This window comes from Callospermophilus lateralis, chromosome 3 (genome assembly GCF_048772815.1).
Source record: "Callospermophilus lateralis isolate mCalLat2 chromosome 3, mCalLat2.hap1, whole genome shotgun sequence".
Classification (NCBI taxonomy): Eukaryota; Metazoa; Chordata; class Mammalia; order Rodentia; family Sciuridae; genus Callospermophilus; species Callospermophilus lateralis.
Genome location: NC_135307.1, coordinates 144,215,293 through 144,230,399, shown reverse-complemented (window position 1 = coordinate 144,230,399; position 15,107 = coordinate 144,215,293). Strand labels below are relative to the sequence as shown.

At 40.5% G+C, this 15,107-nt stretch overlaps 1 non-coding gene across 1 annotated transcript; it reads right to left on the bottom strand.

The window, feature by feature from the left end:
• Positions 1 to 10,467: 10,467 nt before the first annotated feature.
• On the bottom strand, positions 10,468 to 10,543 carry Trnav-cac (transfer RNA valine (anticodon CAC)). Its single transcript has one exon. It is a non-coding gene; the product is annotated as a tRNA-Val (tRNA).
• Between the last annotated feature and the right edge of the window lie 4,564 nt (positions 10,544 to 15,107).

Here is a 15,107-nt window from a genome sequence, read left to right as displayed (position 1 = left end):
TAGGCTCCATCTAGCAAAGCCTTTTCTCTTAGAGAATAGACCTTTGCTATGGAAAAGCCTATAGACATATTTCATAGTGATTAATCTTCCCTTGCTACTGTCAGAGCCTTGCGGGGGATCTCTCCCTGGTCTACACTGTGAGAAACTGGTGCAAAACTCACCAACTATAGATACTGGTCCTACAAGTTTTTCACTCTTGCATGATTATACTCAGCTTGCAGAAATTTGCAAAAATGGCTATTTGAGTGTTCCAATCAGTTTATGACTTCAGGGGCTTCTGCTCTGGGAAGCAGATCTTGGCTGGGATGGTGGATTCAACTGTCTCTCCAGATTTCTGGGTGTTTGTTTGTCCTTCGAGCTCCATTCTCTGAAGAGTCCAAGAAAAGTTTTTGATTTTCATTTTGTTTCACATGTCATAACTGAAATAGAAAGAAATCTGGGTCTGACCTCTCTTCAATTGTGAGAGGTTGGTGTCCAGAGACTGGGTCCATCAAAATGCTGTCTAGAGTAGCCTGTAGGAAGCACACGGAACTTAACTCCACTCATTTGGGTTACTAATCTTAATCACTTCTAGAGCTTTAAAATCTTTAGCTGTTCACCCTGACTCCTGAATATTCTGTTTGAGCAGATCTAATGAAGTCCCAGCAAATATATTTAAAGAGCTCCCAAGACAAATCTGACCAACACGACGTAGCAGACTCTAGATGATGGCCATCCATCCAACACGTCTCATGTTAAAATAGGAAAATATTTTGGCATCTTTCCCCTTGTTTCCTTTTCCCATGGTCCTCCCAGTAAATTATATCACCTAGGGTTGGGATATTGGAGAACCAACAAAATACCTTATAGGTATAAATGGGAGATTATTATGTAATAGATTATTATGTAATCGTTTCTGTATTACAGAAAACAAAGAATCAGAAACTACACTAGTTATTTCAGTAGGGATAATTTATATGGAGTTAAACAGTTGTTGGAGGACTTTAAGAGAAAAACCTGAGTTTTGAAATCCCACAGAGATTGCAATTGCAAAAAGAAACAATGGCAACCCGAGGCTATCAGAAACTAGGAGCTCAGAGGTGAGGCCTTGCAGAGTTGGCACTCAGATGTTGGAGAGTGTGTAGCTGGTTGCCGATGGAATGTCAGGAGCTTGTAGGAGGGGCGCCATGGAACTGGGACTCAGACCTCCTAGGAGAGGTTGCATGTTGCCATTTCTAAAGGCAAAACAAAACAAAGCAAAGCAAAGCAAAGCAAACAAACAAACAATCCAGAGATTGCTACCAACTATGTACTGTTGCCACTAGGGTAAAGAACCAGGGCCAGAGCATCACTGATGGGAGCAGTCATGGAGCCTTTCCTTTCTTCCTCCTCTAGTCCTGCAGTCTCCCTCTATGGTCCCCTATTGACAAAACCTAACAAACACAACTGGCAAAGGAGAAAGGAGTTTGCATAGTCCCAGCCTGAACATCATAGAGCCTATTAAGGAAGGGTGGGTTTAGAGCTGACAGTCAGTAGCTTCATAATCAGACCAAGTTGCATTCAGAGAGTTAAAATATTCATTAGAGGTTCACAAAGTCACGTTAAAGAGAGAACCTCCAAGCATAGTCAGATTGGACTGAAGTTGATTTGAATGTACTTATTTGTCTTAAGGGTAGTGAGCAGTCAGCACTGGAGCTTAAAGAGAAGAGCTCCTTATGGAGGCAGATGTTGGCTGGTGACCTTTGGCTTCACTATCATTTTATTTGTTTGCAAGGGATGGAAACCCATTTGAACAAAAATGTTCTCCCTGAGAGTCCCAGCAGACTGCTGTGTATAGCAGGTGTGTGTGTTGGAGGGGTGGGGGGCCAGTTCCCAGGGTGGCAAGTCAATACTGGGAGGCAGGAGTTCAGGGTGATGTTCTGTGGCAAGGCTCTTCACGTGATGTTGGAGAGTGCCTCAAGCCCTCCAGCCGAGTGGCACTCTTCAGATGTGGTTCAAGCCTTGGTTTTGATTTCAAGTTCTTCAAGTGTCTATTATTATTTGATTTTCTATTCTCTATTCTCTCCTAGTGGAGAGAATCCGCTGGCCATGGCCAATAAATAGTCTAGCTATGCTAAAGCCATCAGTCTATAGGCATTGGGTTTATATATTTAAATATTAATTAGCCTATGGCAAGTCTGCCCTTGGGAGACAAAATATCAGGAATCTCTGATTTTAAGGCTGAAGGGTATGACACTATTCAGTGGTGAAATCTTTAAGGGATATGCCATCTCATTCTCTCCTGGAAATGATCCAAACTCACAACGTTATCTTCCCATTAGCCAATAAACTTTTTGTTAATTTAATTAGTTATTTATAGCTATAAAGGAAGAAGTTTTTAACTATGTCTTTGGTTGTCCTTGGCAGGCATAATGTTTTTTTTACATGACTCTTATGCCAGGGTTTGGTTTCCACCCTGTACCACCTGAGTCTGGAGAAGGATGATCTTTCACTCAGATGGCCTCCAACTCTATTAGGCTCTGACCAAGTAAACCCACAGTTTACACCATGGAATCCCTTCAGATGAATACCTAATTTACGTTCAACTATATGAGCTGCTTGTAAGAGGAAAATAATTTCAATGGTTTTATTTGAAAAAGAAAGACTCAGGATTGATCTTGATTCCCCACAGTTTATCAGACATTTGATCTTTATGCAAACACACTAAGGCGCTGGGGATTATGCACCAAACCATGTGTACGGAGAGGCAATAAAGCAAGGGGCTAGAGGGAGGACTCTGGAGCCAGACTTTCAGTGTTCAAATCCTGTTCCCACCACGTAGGGGCTCTGTGATTCTAGGGTGGGTGTAACTTGATTGCTCTACCTCCATCCCCCACATCTGTGACGTGGATCTAGTGATTACATCAGCTTTCTTAAGGGCAGAAGAGTGCTGGCACATGGTAAGCTCTCATTAAATGCTAGGTATTATCATGATTATTGTTGCTCTAGTTAATGACCTACTTAAGGGATTTTCAAGGGCAACTTTGACTGCACATGATTTTTCCATTACTTGCTGACTTCATAAATTTCATGGCGCTTACCTGCAGAATTCAAGCCCTGTAGGATTTCTTCCCCAGGAACATCTACAAATTTAACTGTTCGTAGGGGGGGCCCAGGAATTATGATCTTCTTCTAGCTTGGTAGGAAGAAGGGTCACACCCCTGTCCTAGCTCCCTGACATCCTCGTGGATAAGCTAACCTATATGGAAACTTCCAGCAATGTGTTTTTGCAGAGTGATCCATAAAGCTTGATCTGGAGCTATATTAAACCTACAAAATCAACCTCCAACAGTGAGAAACAGTTTGAAATGATAAAGTAGTGATTACATTTTCTAATGATTGCTCAAAGTATTTTGTATTCTATAGAGAATATATTTCATGGCTCCCAGGAGCCCTCCAAGCTCCCCTATTTGTCATTCTAAGCTTTAAGTAGAGCACGGAATATTAGGAGAGCAATCTCGGCATATATTTTCCTTTTGGGAACTCAATATATGCATTGCCCATGTCATTGACCTGTGCATAGCCAGCCTGCTTATGATCATGCTGTTTGTCCTCAGCAATGAAGATGAAATTTTGTATGGATGACACATTGTACTTCCTGGCCCCAGTTTTTTTTTTTTAAATAAATAGGATCACATTTCTCATACTCCAGATAAAGTGCGAGCATTTTCTATTTTCCCATGAGAAAGTTTCTTCTGCTAAGAAGTGCAGAGCTGTAGGGTTTTTTGCAGTCCTCAAAGGGCTTTTTGGTGAAGTGTAGTGGCCCTGGTCCAACATTTTCCATGTAAGAAACTTTCTGATTAGAGACTGTTGAGTTTTTTCCCTGCATATCCTTCAAGCCCTGTTGGGGCTTCCAAGTCAAGCCTTCTTGGCTTGAGGTTTGAACCCTGACTACAAGGTTTAATAGATTTTTTTCTGAAGAAAGAATTGTGGCTTTTCCTTTAACTCACCATTGCTAATCATGAAGAAGATGCTCTGTGTTCAGATTCGAATAGGGTGCACAAAAGATGGGAGGATGACAGAAAAACAAATGCAGGATGGGCCTTTTTCAGGTCTGGGTCAAAGTTGGGCTGGGTCATGGCTTTTTGGGTTGGTCTGACAGCAGGGATGACTGCTGTTGAGAATGAGACCGTAAAGGTTATTTCCTTCCTTTGAAGTATGCAACAGATCCCAAAGATTTCTGTTCAGAATATAAGCTAGAATGAATACCCTAACATAGGACATGAGGTGTTAAGTTGAACGGGACTAGTAAATAAATGAAGAATCTATATACGCAGTACATGTACATACACGTATGTCTGTATGCACGCACACGCACACACACATCTGCCCCAGTGTCAAGTGGGTTGCTGTGCGTGTGTGTTTCATTAAAAGAGCACTGATTTGGAGCCTGGGCTATTATTTCCAGTGACTTGCTGCCTCCAGGGCAGCAGTGAAATGAAAAGAGCAGGGCAGCCTGCTCTCCTAGCGATGCGCACTGCATCTGAAAGGTCATGTCATGTTTCCCGGCAATTGACTCAATGGATTTGGATTCTGCAACATAAGGTCGGGCCGTTTCCACTCTGCTTGTGTTTCCTGGGGAACGTGCCTTCCAGTTGTTTTCACATTGACCTCATTACCCAGCCCTGGTGATGAGCTTGGCATGGATGTCTGCAGCTTGGGGCTGCTCTGCCCCTGCAGACCCAGTGCCCCAACCCAGGCCAGTGTGGATGGGTGTGAATGCAGCTCCCTTGGCTCAGAAAGGCTTGATCTCTCTGCCTCCCCCAGTAGAGACTGGCTGCGACTCATTGAATAAGAATGACAGGAGTAGGAGGAAGCGATGGAAGAACTGGAAACCATTAATTTCCCACTCACGAAAAGGTGGGGAATGGAGACAAGAGGAGAGAGGAGGGATACCCAGGCCCCTAGTCTCAGCAAGTCAATGCAATAACAATCATAAAGTTTCACAACTCTTTTTCAGAGTGAATATATTCTGATCAGTTCTGGAAACTCACTTTAAGAAAGTGATTTTCTTAAATCCACTTCCTTTTGTATACTTCCTGCCTACAAAAATATCTCCAGGGTCACTTTCAAGGGAATTGCAATACTTTCTGAAACAAGATTATTCCATCTCTGAAAAGTGAGCTGTACTGAAGCTAAACACCTCAAACTGTTCAGGAACTTGAGCATGAGTTAGTGGCCAAGGTCTTCTATTAATTGAGTCCTAGACAGCTAAATGGACTGGGTAAGGGCTGGGCTCTGAGTTCACTAGGACCAAATCGCACCATGGCTCCCTCCCTTGTGTTGTGACTGTAGGTGAGTAATTTGAAATCTCAGAGCTGTCAAATGAAGATCATGTTTCCTATCTTTATTAAGAGGATTCGATGAGATTGCATCTAAGGAGTACTTTTTAAAGGCTAATTTAAGTTATTTATGTGCATGTTTCTGTTTTTTTCACTACAAAGCTATTTCATTTACCAGGGTCTGGCCAATTATTTGCTGGAGTTAGAGGAAAGAAAGAAAATTCCAAGCCATGAAGGTCAATCAGGAGGTAGAATAATTTCACTCAGGAAGCTGTCAAGACACTAGAACTAGAGAGATATTTAAGGGAAAATTGGATGTAATACTTAGGGAAATAGTATCAGAAGACTTTTTGCCCTTGTGTATGAGTCTGAAGGAGATGACCCAGCAGTGAATCTATAAACAAAAATGGTTTTTTTTTTTTTTGTTGTCTAATATTTGGGGTGCTTTGGGAATGGTGGGTTGTGTCGGGCACTTTGAAAAGTGATAATACAAAAAGAATTGCAGTAAAGAGAAAATATACATTTGAAATGTGAGACTCACACACTGCATTAATGTAGATTGGCTGCTTTGTTTTGTCCAAATTTAAAAAAAAAACACAGTAATTTGTTTAAGATCTTAGTTGGCTTTATTTTTAGCTCTAGAATTGGGCAACACTTCATTCCATAGAATACATTAAGTGTTCTAATGGTTCCAGGAAAGTTTCTTTTTTATAGATAGAAAGTTCTCTTGAAGAAAGCAGAAGTGAAAAACAAGAGCAACTGGTCATTTCAGTAAATTTCCCTGTAAGGTAGAAAGAGGGAGACAGAACAGTAGGAAAAATATTTGATTAGTTAACAGAGGAGTGTTTCAGGTTGCTTCTTTCTTTGTGTAAAGGAATTAAAGCAGAGGAAACTTAATTACCATGCCAATTTAAAATTTCATCTTCTGATGGGTAGGATGAAGGAGATGGAAGCCAAGGCACTGATGGGGGGTGTGGGAGGAGTAAAAAATGATCAACTGATAAAAAGAGCTGGGTGGGATCTAGGAAGATGTAACCCTTTGTGCAAGGACCTGCTGAGGAGTCCAGGGCTGGGGGTAGGAAAACCAATGTTAACATTTATGCTCTAAGCCTTCTAATACCCTCATGTGCTCTTCAGGACTGAAGTTAGGAGTAGCTTAATATATACAAGTTGCAGAGAAGTGTATGCATTGTCCTGAAATGGGTAACGATTTCTCTTCATGTCACAGAGACCCAGTGGTAGCTCAAAGATCAGATCTGTGCCTGAAGAACTCCTCTGTCATGTACAGCCTTCTCTGCCATTTATTTGGGTTTAGAAACAATAATATCTTATCTGTCTAGTCATGAATTTCTCCACTAATTTCAATGCTTATTTCCCTCAGAGATAAAACTTGACTCTTTACATTATGAAATGATGGCATGTAACTCAGGGTTCACTTAGAAATTCTTGTTCAAAAGATGAAGATGTAATTCAGATCACTAATATAAATAAGTATGAAAATAAGAAGCTACGTTTAAGGAAATAAACTTTCTTTTATTGAAAAAAAAGTAAAGCTAGCTAATGAGGAGACATTCCTTGACATATAGGATTTATGATAAAATATAGTAATGTATATTGATATATTAATGTATTATAAAGCACAATAATATGTAATACGTAGAGTACACACAGCATGATATATACATGTATTAATATAATAATGTGTTCACATATTAATGTAAGAATATAAATTGAAAATGTATGGAGTTCCTAAGAAGGGCAATACATAAATGGAATTTTGAAAAATGCCAAAAATGGCATAGTACATCAATGTGAAAGAATGAGTTCTTATAAAAAATGGAGCTGAAAAGACAGTAATAATGTATGTAGGTAGAAATTAATTCGCTGTCACTTGTAATCAGTTGGAATTTATTAAAGTGCTATTTATTTAAAAAATAAAAATGAAAAATAAAATTGGCCTATTTGGGAAATTGGGCTGATATCTCTCTAATCCTGATTTCTCAAAAGTTGGGAAAGAAACAGCTCAACTTCCACTTGGTGACAAAGACCTTTAGCACGAGTGACTCCATTTTTATTTTTAGAATGATCTCTTGGGTTCTGGTACAGGAGCTTAGTCCAAAACAATGGCCTGCTAATTTTTATTTAACAGCACAATCATGTATAATGATTCAACAAAATAGAAGTTTACTTTGCTCTAGTTAGTCTGAGGAAGTGGTTCCTGGTTGGGGGAAACTTTCTTGCATGCAGTGGTTCAGGAATTCTAGCTGCTTTTGTCTTGTGGTTCCATTATAATTTATATCCTTGTCATCTTACACATGAGCTTTGGAAGGGAAAAGGATGTATGGGAGGCACAGGGAACCCTTAAACGCCTTGGCCAGAGCAGGCGCCATCTTCCTCTTTGAATTCCGTTGGGCAGGACTCAGTCACATGGCCACACGTACCAGCAAGGGAGGCTGGGAAATGGGGTCAATTGGATGTGTAGGAAAAAGAGGAGACTGGCTCCAGCTGGGCGGCCTGTAGTATTGCCACACTCTGGTTCTTCCAGTCCTTCAACTGTAAGCCATTTCCTGCCAAGTCCCTCCTCACTCAGAAATTGGAGCATTTATATCAGGCAGGGCAAAGTAATGATCTGTTATTTGTGAGAAACAGATGAGAGCTATGAAATCTCTCCCTTTTCTTACAAAGATTGCCAGTTTTGCAGGTTGAGGGAGGGTTCCCACACACTACTAATAGAATCCCTGATACAGAGGAAAGAGAAATTGTTCTCTGATAACATTCCAGTCTACAAAGTCACATTTCACAAAGAACTGGTGCCTCTTCAGAAGACCTAGAGTGGATAGGGGTGGTGTAAGGGGCTAATTTTGAGCCTCATATCCCCAGCATTGGTTGCTTGGGGAAATAGATCAAGGCAATATGCTAGCCCTGCACGTTGTGAGCTGGGCCATTTTCTCCAAGGGCACTGCTAACAAGGCTCTGCTGGATCACAGACCTCTGTAGTGTGGTTCCCCACCAGAAAGGCAAGGCTGACTTGTATACACAAGGTGGCAAATCCCCAGGGCCCAATTGCCTAGAAATGTATGCAGGTGTCATAATTAGCCATTTCCTGCCAAAGCCCCACAAATGAGCTACAACCTTCAAGACATAACCCTCTGGAGCCTTTTACAGAATTGTTTGCAGACCAAATAATATTCATCTGTAACCTGATTAATTACCGTAGTAGTATATTTAACTGCCCTGGACTTGCTGGTACAAATTTTACAGAGAATCAGATGTGAGAGTGGTTAATAGCAGGAGGGTCTTTAGCCACTGCGGGGAGCTCAGCAAAGCTGAACCCAATGCTGTTCTACCCGCAGACCTGTCAGATGGGTGCAAGGTTGCAGTTTCCTGTTCTATTCCTTCCCGTCAAGACCAATAAATATGTCATGAAGTGAGCAGAAATGTGTGAATTTGGGAAGGCAAACATTGACATTAAGCACAATGTTTTGAAGGTTTGAACTGCTTCTCCTCTCCCCTATGCGGGTAAATTAAGGCACTAGATTGTTTAATGTGTAACCCCCGCCCCCAGCTACCCTGATTTCCACCTTCAGGCATTCCCTGTGCATCTCAGCAAATATATGAACCAAATGAATGCTTTGACTTCCAGGAAAGTCAGAATTTATGTTGGAGTCTAAATGATGTTTACTAACTACACAGGCAACTGCTTGGGGTAAACTTGCTAATGACATAGGTGAGACCCTCCCTCCCCCATCAGCAAGGCCTGGAGGGAGCCAATGATGCCTGCTTGGGACACTGTCTTGTGGTCTGCCTCAATATTGTTCAGAGGCAAGTGATGTTGTTGGGTAAGAAATTTCTCAGGTTATCTGGAGAATCATGCAAATGTTTTTTCCTTACACAATTAATTCGTCAGTGTATTGATGCAGCCACAGTCTTCCTATCAGAGGACCCCACTTCCCATTTGGTTTTGGAACTTGAAAATAATGTTGGGTCCCCAGTAGCCTTTCCCTCAGGCTGGACACTGCATGGAGGCTGTTCCTGGGCAGATGTAAAACTTAACTGCATGGTTAGGTGAGGGGAGTATATGAAATGCAATATTGGAATGTGATAGGAATGGAGAAATGGTAGTTTTCCTGCTTATTTGCGTGTGTGTGTGTGTGTGTGTGTGTGTGTGTGTGTGAGAGAGAGAGAGAGAGAGAGAAAGAGAGAGAGAGAGAGAGTGCACAAAGTTTTACTTATTTTTTACTGTATTGCTTCATTTTCTAATGCTTCAATGAATATCTTCCTACAAATAGCCCTTTTGGTACTGGGGACTGAACCTAGGGGTGCTTAACTATTGAGCCACATCTCAGTCCTTTTTGTATTGTTTATTTAGAGACAGGGTCTCACTGAGTTGCTTAGGGCCTTGCTAAGTTGCTGAGGCTGGCTCTGAACTGGCAATCCTCCTGTCTCAGCCTCCCGAGTTGCTGGGATTACAGGTGTGTGCCACAACTCCTGGAGAACTTCTTTTCTTCTAAATTATTTCCTTAAGAATAAACTGTATGCATGGGACTATTTGGTAAATGGCATGGACTATTTTTAAATAAAAAAAAAATTATCTTGTCCACTTCCTTTTCCAGAAGAATGATGCTAGTTTATAGTGTCATCAGCAAATAATGATTTTAATAGTTTTATTGCAATGTTATCACTGTTGGATTCTGTCTCACTCTTTGATGAATTTATTAGGTCTAAAATGGTACTCATTATTATTTCAATTTGCATTTCTTTTATTAATGACAATTATATTGTGCTTGCTTTTTGGATCTTGAGGGGGAATATTCAAATATTGTGACTTTTCCTATTTTGCTAATTTTTCATTTAAGTAATAATGCTGTTTTCCATTTAAATAAGACTGCTAGTGGTTTAAATATGATTGTCCCCACCAAAACTGAGGCTTGGCTTGCAGTGTGGAAGGCTATGCAGCAGGGCTGAGTGGGAAGTGTTTGGGTCACAGAAATGGAGCCCCCATGAATGGATTTATGCTTGTCTCCTGTGAGAGCTCTTTCACTCTGCGTGGAGGGACTGGGGGAGTATAGTTACAGCAAGAGTGCATTGCTAGAAAGAGAAGTTGGCTTCCACTACTTTCTCTTGCTTCTTTGCATGTGCCCACTCGCCAGTTTTCTTTTCTTTTTCCTGTTGGTGCTGGGGATTGAACCCAGGACCTTGTGCATGTGAGGCAAGCACTCTACCAACTGAGCTACATCCCCAGCCCACACTCGCCAGTTTTCCACCACGAATTAAAGCAGTGCAAGGTCCTCAGCAGATGCAATTGCTTGATCTTGGACTTCTTAACCTCTGGATCTGGGAGGCAACATTAAACTCCTTTCTTTAAAAATTAGTCAACATCAGGTATATTGTTATAACTGCCAAAGACAGACTAAGGCAGAAGTCTTTATAAAACACAGACACTGGGCTGGGGATATGGCTCAAGGGGTAGCGTGCTCACCTGGCATGTGTGCGGCCCGGGTTCGATCCTCAGCACCACATACAAACACAAATGTTGTGTCCACCAAAAACTAAAAAATAAATATTAAAAAATTCTCTCTCTCTCTCTCCCTCTCTCTCTCACTCTCTTAAAAAAAAACACACACACAGACACTATCCCTTTAAAGAACTTGAAATCTATTAGTGATAGTTATGTTCAGGTCTAGAAAATGTGTGTAACAATTCCTTGAGCTATTGGATTGAATAGCTGTGATAATGTATTTGAAAGTAAGTTGAAAAATCCTAAGCATTGGATGCATGGAGGTATGTGATGATCTTAATGTAAAGTTTATATTTAGGTAAAAGTGTAAGTCCAAATATAAATATACTTTTGATAAGAGCTTACATGCAAAAGATCTGGGTCTTTTAGCTGATTACAAATTCAATGAGAGATACTAGTGGGGCACAAGTGATAAGAATTTAATATGAGGCACAATTCATACCTGATTACATGGTGAGTATTCTTCTACAAAAATTTTCCATCAGGAAAAAAATCCAAAGCTGTTTGATATTCAAGGTCCAACAAGTGTCTCATATAAAAAACAATATGTCATGCTGTCATGTTATGGACATCTGTCATGTCATGGACAGACTACTTCAGTCCATACTAGTTTGATCTCTACAGAGGTCTCTTGATACAATCAGAAAAGAAAAAGGAGGCAAAGAAATTTCACATTAACTTAGTGAGTGTTCCTGAATGTATGACCTCACAATTTAAAATGTTAAATGCTATTTAAAACATTATTTGGAAATCACTTGACAAAAAACAAACAAACGAACAAAAAAGGATTATATACTGTGGAAATTCTCTGGGATGAATTTTTTAAAATCTTACTGTGGGAGCTGTGGCTATAGCTCAGTGGTATAAGGCTTGTTTAGAATGTGCCAGGACCTGGGTTCAATCCCCAACACCACAAAAACAAATGACAAACAAGCAAAACCAAACATCTGCTAAATGATATACCAGGGACATTTGTGGCTTGGAAAAATAATTTAGTAAGTGCATCACACACACTTCGTTCCTTGGACTAGAGTGACAGTATGGAGTGGTATGGTGAATCCCAGGAACATACTGACCACAGGATGGAGACACAAAATGCCTTTGTATGGAAAGAGGCAGCTCTCATTGACCATGTTAGGAATCAGAATGGTGTTTTTTTTTTCCTCTGAAAAAGAGAGAAAAGGTGGGGGGGCTCTGGGATGCTGGCCTGAGGATGGGTGTGAAGGTCACTTTGTCAGCTCATGTGTGTGAAACCATTGAGCCAAACATGAATGATTTGTGCTTTTTTCTGTATATGCATGTTGTTCTTTGATGAAAACAAAACAAAACAAAAAACAAATAAATAAAAAAGCAAAAGCTACTGAAAACTAAAGATGATGCAGTCTGGGAAACCATTTTGTATGATTCCAAAGGTGGCTATAGTGACAGCAAAGATGATGTCAAAGACGCAAATGAAGAATAAATAACTTTTTTATTTTTGAGGAAAATGTGGGAAAAAAAGAAAAGATATGCTCTTTAAATACTCTATCATATGTGGTTCAGAATTAACTATGTCACTTAATTCCTAAATTACAAAATTAAAATATTCAAGTAGGCACTTGACTGTTGCAACTTAATCCTTCAATAATAGATGCTCCTTGATTCACAATGAGGTTACGTCATCATAAACCCATTCTAAGTTGAAAATGCCTTTAGTTGAAAATGACTTAATGCACACAACCTACCAAACATCATGGTTTAGCCATACAACACTCTGTAGGGTATCAGTTGTTTCCCCTTAAATTACTAATCTGCCTGGGAGCTGTGTCTCACTGTTGCTGCCCAGCATCCTGAGGGAGTACTGTACTGTATATCCTTAGCCCAGAACAGATCACAATTCAAAACCCATTGGATCCGTATCACTTCCATTCTATTATAACGCTAAAAAAAAATCTTAATTTGAGCCATTGTAAGTCAGGGATCATCTGCATATATCTGAGTTGGCCAGTGTGCTATAGGGTCTTTTCATTGGGAGATTGCAGAATGGCCTTATTTGGGGGGAATTCTTTATTTTGAGAAGCAGTTTGGCCTCTGTAACTGCATGCCTAGTTCCAGGAATAATATTTTAAGAAGGACACTTAGATCATGAAGTCTGACAAGAAGAACATGAGTAGAGAGTCCTGAGGACCCCTGAGAGCATTTGTATGAGGAGGGGTTGAGGGTTGCTGAGCTAGGTGAGAAGACACTTGGGGTAAAGGATGCCTATGAACGTGGGAAGGGCTTTCATGAGCAAAGAAGGTGGTATATTGCAACTGGCTTCAGAGAAGATGACTTGGAAGAATGAGTGCAAGATACAGTTCAAGCCACTATTAGCAAGCATTTCATAGCAAGTGGAGCTAATCAGAAGTGAAATGGGCTGCCTTCAAATTACTCCCTTAGGTTCAAGAAGAATCTGTGTTAGTATTCTGATACTGAAACAAAAATATCTGGGGTTGCAGCTGTGTCTCAGTGGTAGAGGGCTTGCCTAGCATGTGTGAGGTACTGGGTTGGATCCTCAGCACCACAGAAAAATAAATAAATAAAATAAAGGTATTGTGTCCATTTACAACTTAAAAAGAATTATAAAAACAATACCTGAGGTTATAAATTTAAAAGGAAGAAAGGTGTATTCAGGCTCACAGTTTTGAAGGTTTCAGTCCCTGGTTGGTGGGCCCCCTTGCTTTTGGGCCGATGGTAAGGCAGCACATCACAGGGAGTGCATGGTGGACCCAGTTTGCTTACCTCATGATGGTCAAGAAGCCAAAGACAGCATGAAGAAGGGCCAAGGTCCCAACATCCTTTTCAAGGGCACATTGCATATGACTGGAAGACTTCCAACTGGGGCCCAACATTTTAACTGTTCTTCCACTTCCCAGCAGCACCAAGTTGGGGATCAAACCTTCAGTATTTGGATCTTTGGGGGATACTTATCCAAACTATAGCAAAATACCCTAGATTAACCCCAAGTTTCAAAAAGAAGCTGGATAATTGTTTATTAGAAATACAAGTAGAAGGGAGTTCTTCAATGGATTAAATTAGCTCATCTTTAAAGATTTCTCCCAACATCAAGAGCTCATGACTTCTAGGTACTTTCAGTGGTACCTCTCTCTGCCTAATCTGTTATATGTCTGCGAAGTTTACAAGATGGTCCATCTTTGAAGTGAGTCACACCATGGAGCTAAGCCATTTCAGCACCAACCTTGGGCCAAGGTATTCTGGATGGACTTTTTTACAGGGATCAAATGAGCAAAAATAATTGTTTTTCTTTTTTAGTTTTTTTAGGTCAAAGTTCTGAACCACTGATGTGTTTTGTTTAGTTTGTAGAGTTTAGAAAAATGAATTTGTTGTCAACATTTAAAACTGTAAGTTTTTCACAGAGAACTCAAGATTTTTGTTTTTGAAAAGCCAGAGGTCCAGGGGCACAGGTTCTCAGTCCAAGCCCAGAGAAGTCTCCTTGTATCTGGAAGAGTTGAGGTAGTAATTCAGTTTTTTTTTTTTTTTTTCTTAGTGATTGTTTAAGGACCTGCTTGAGAAGGGGATAGGAAGAAACCATGTCAAGGCGTGACCAATGAGAAAAAGCCAGAGCCTGTTTGTATTTCTAAGAGCCAGTTCTACACCCTTCTGAAGTCGGATCACTGTCTGGGAGGGATGGTGGTGGCGGTGGCAGGAGGCTGTAGTCATTCCAGTGGAATATAAATGGTGATTTAAGAAAAACAATTATTTCCTCCCTGACCCCACAGGAGCTGGCTCTAGAAGGTTGGGATCTATCCTGAATTAAGTTTGTGTTACATTTACTTTCACAAAAATAAAAAAAAAATTCATAAATAAATACTAAATAAAACTCTTCTCAGGTTTCTAGTGGTGGTTAGTCCCACATGTGGTCACCAGAAAATAAGCCATTTCTCACACCGGTATGGGATAAGCTCCTTGGCCTCTGAGGTGCAAGGGTGTATCTCACTATGCATCTTAGATAATCCCTCCTCTTCCTTGTTTTGTGGCAGTGAAATGCCTCTTGATCACATCCAAGTGTGTTTTTCACTGTGTCTGATTTCTGAATCATGTTCCTGTTGCTTGGCCCTGCCAACGAGCCCAGTACTCATTTTATGCATAATGGTACTAAATCTTCTTTCCAGATCAGTATAATAAAGGAGTGGTATGCAATTAAAAAAAAAGAAAAGAAAAGAAAAATGAAAAGCCAGAGGTCAACAATGCTCCATCCTGTTCCCACAGATGGCAATGGAGTCCCTGACTCATTGCTCCCTGTGTGGGGG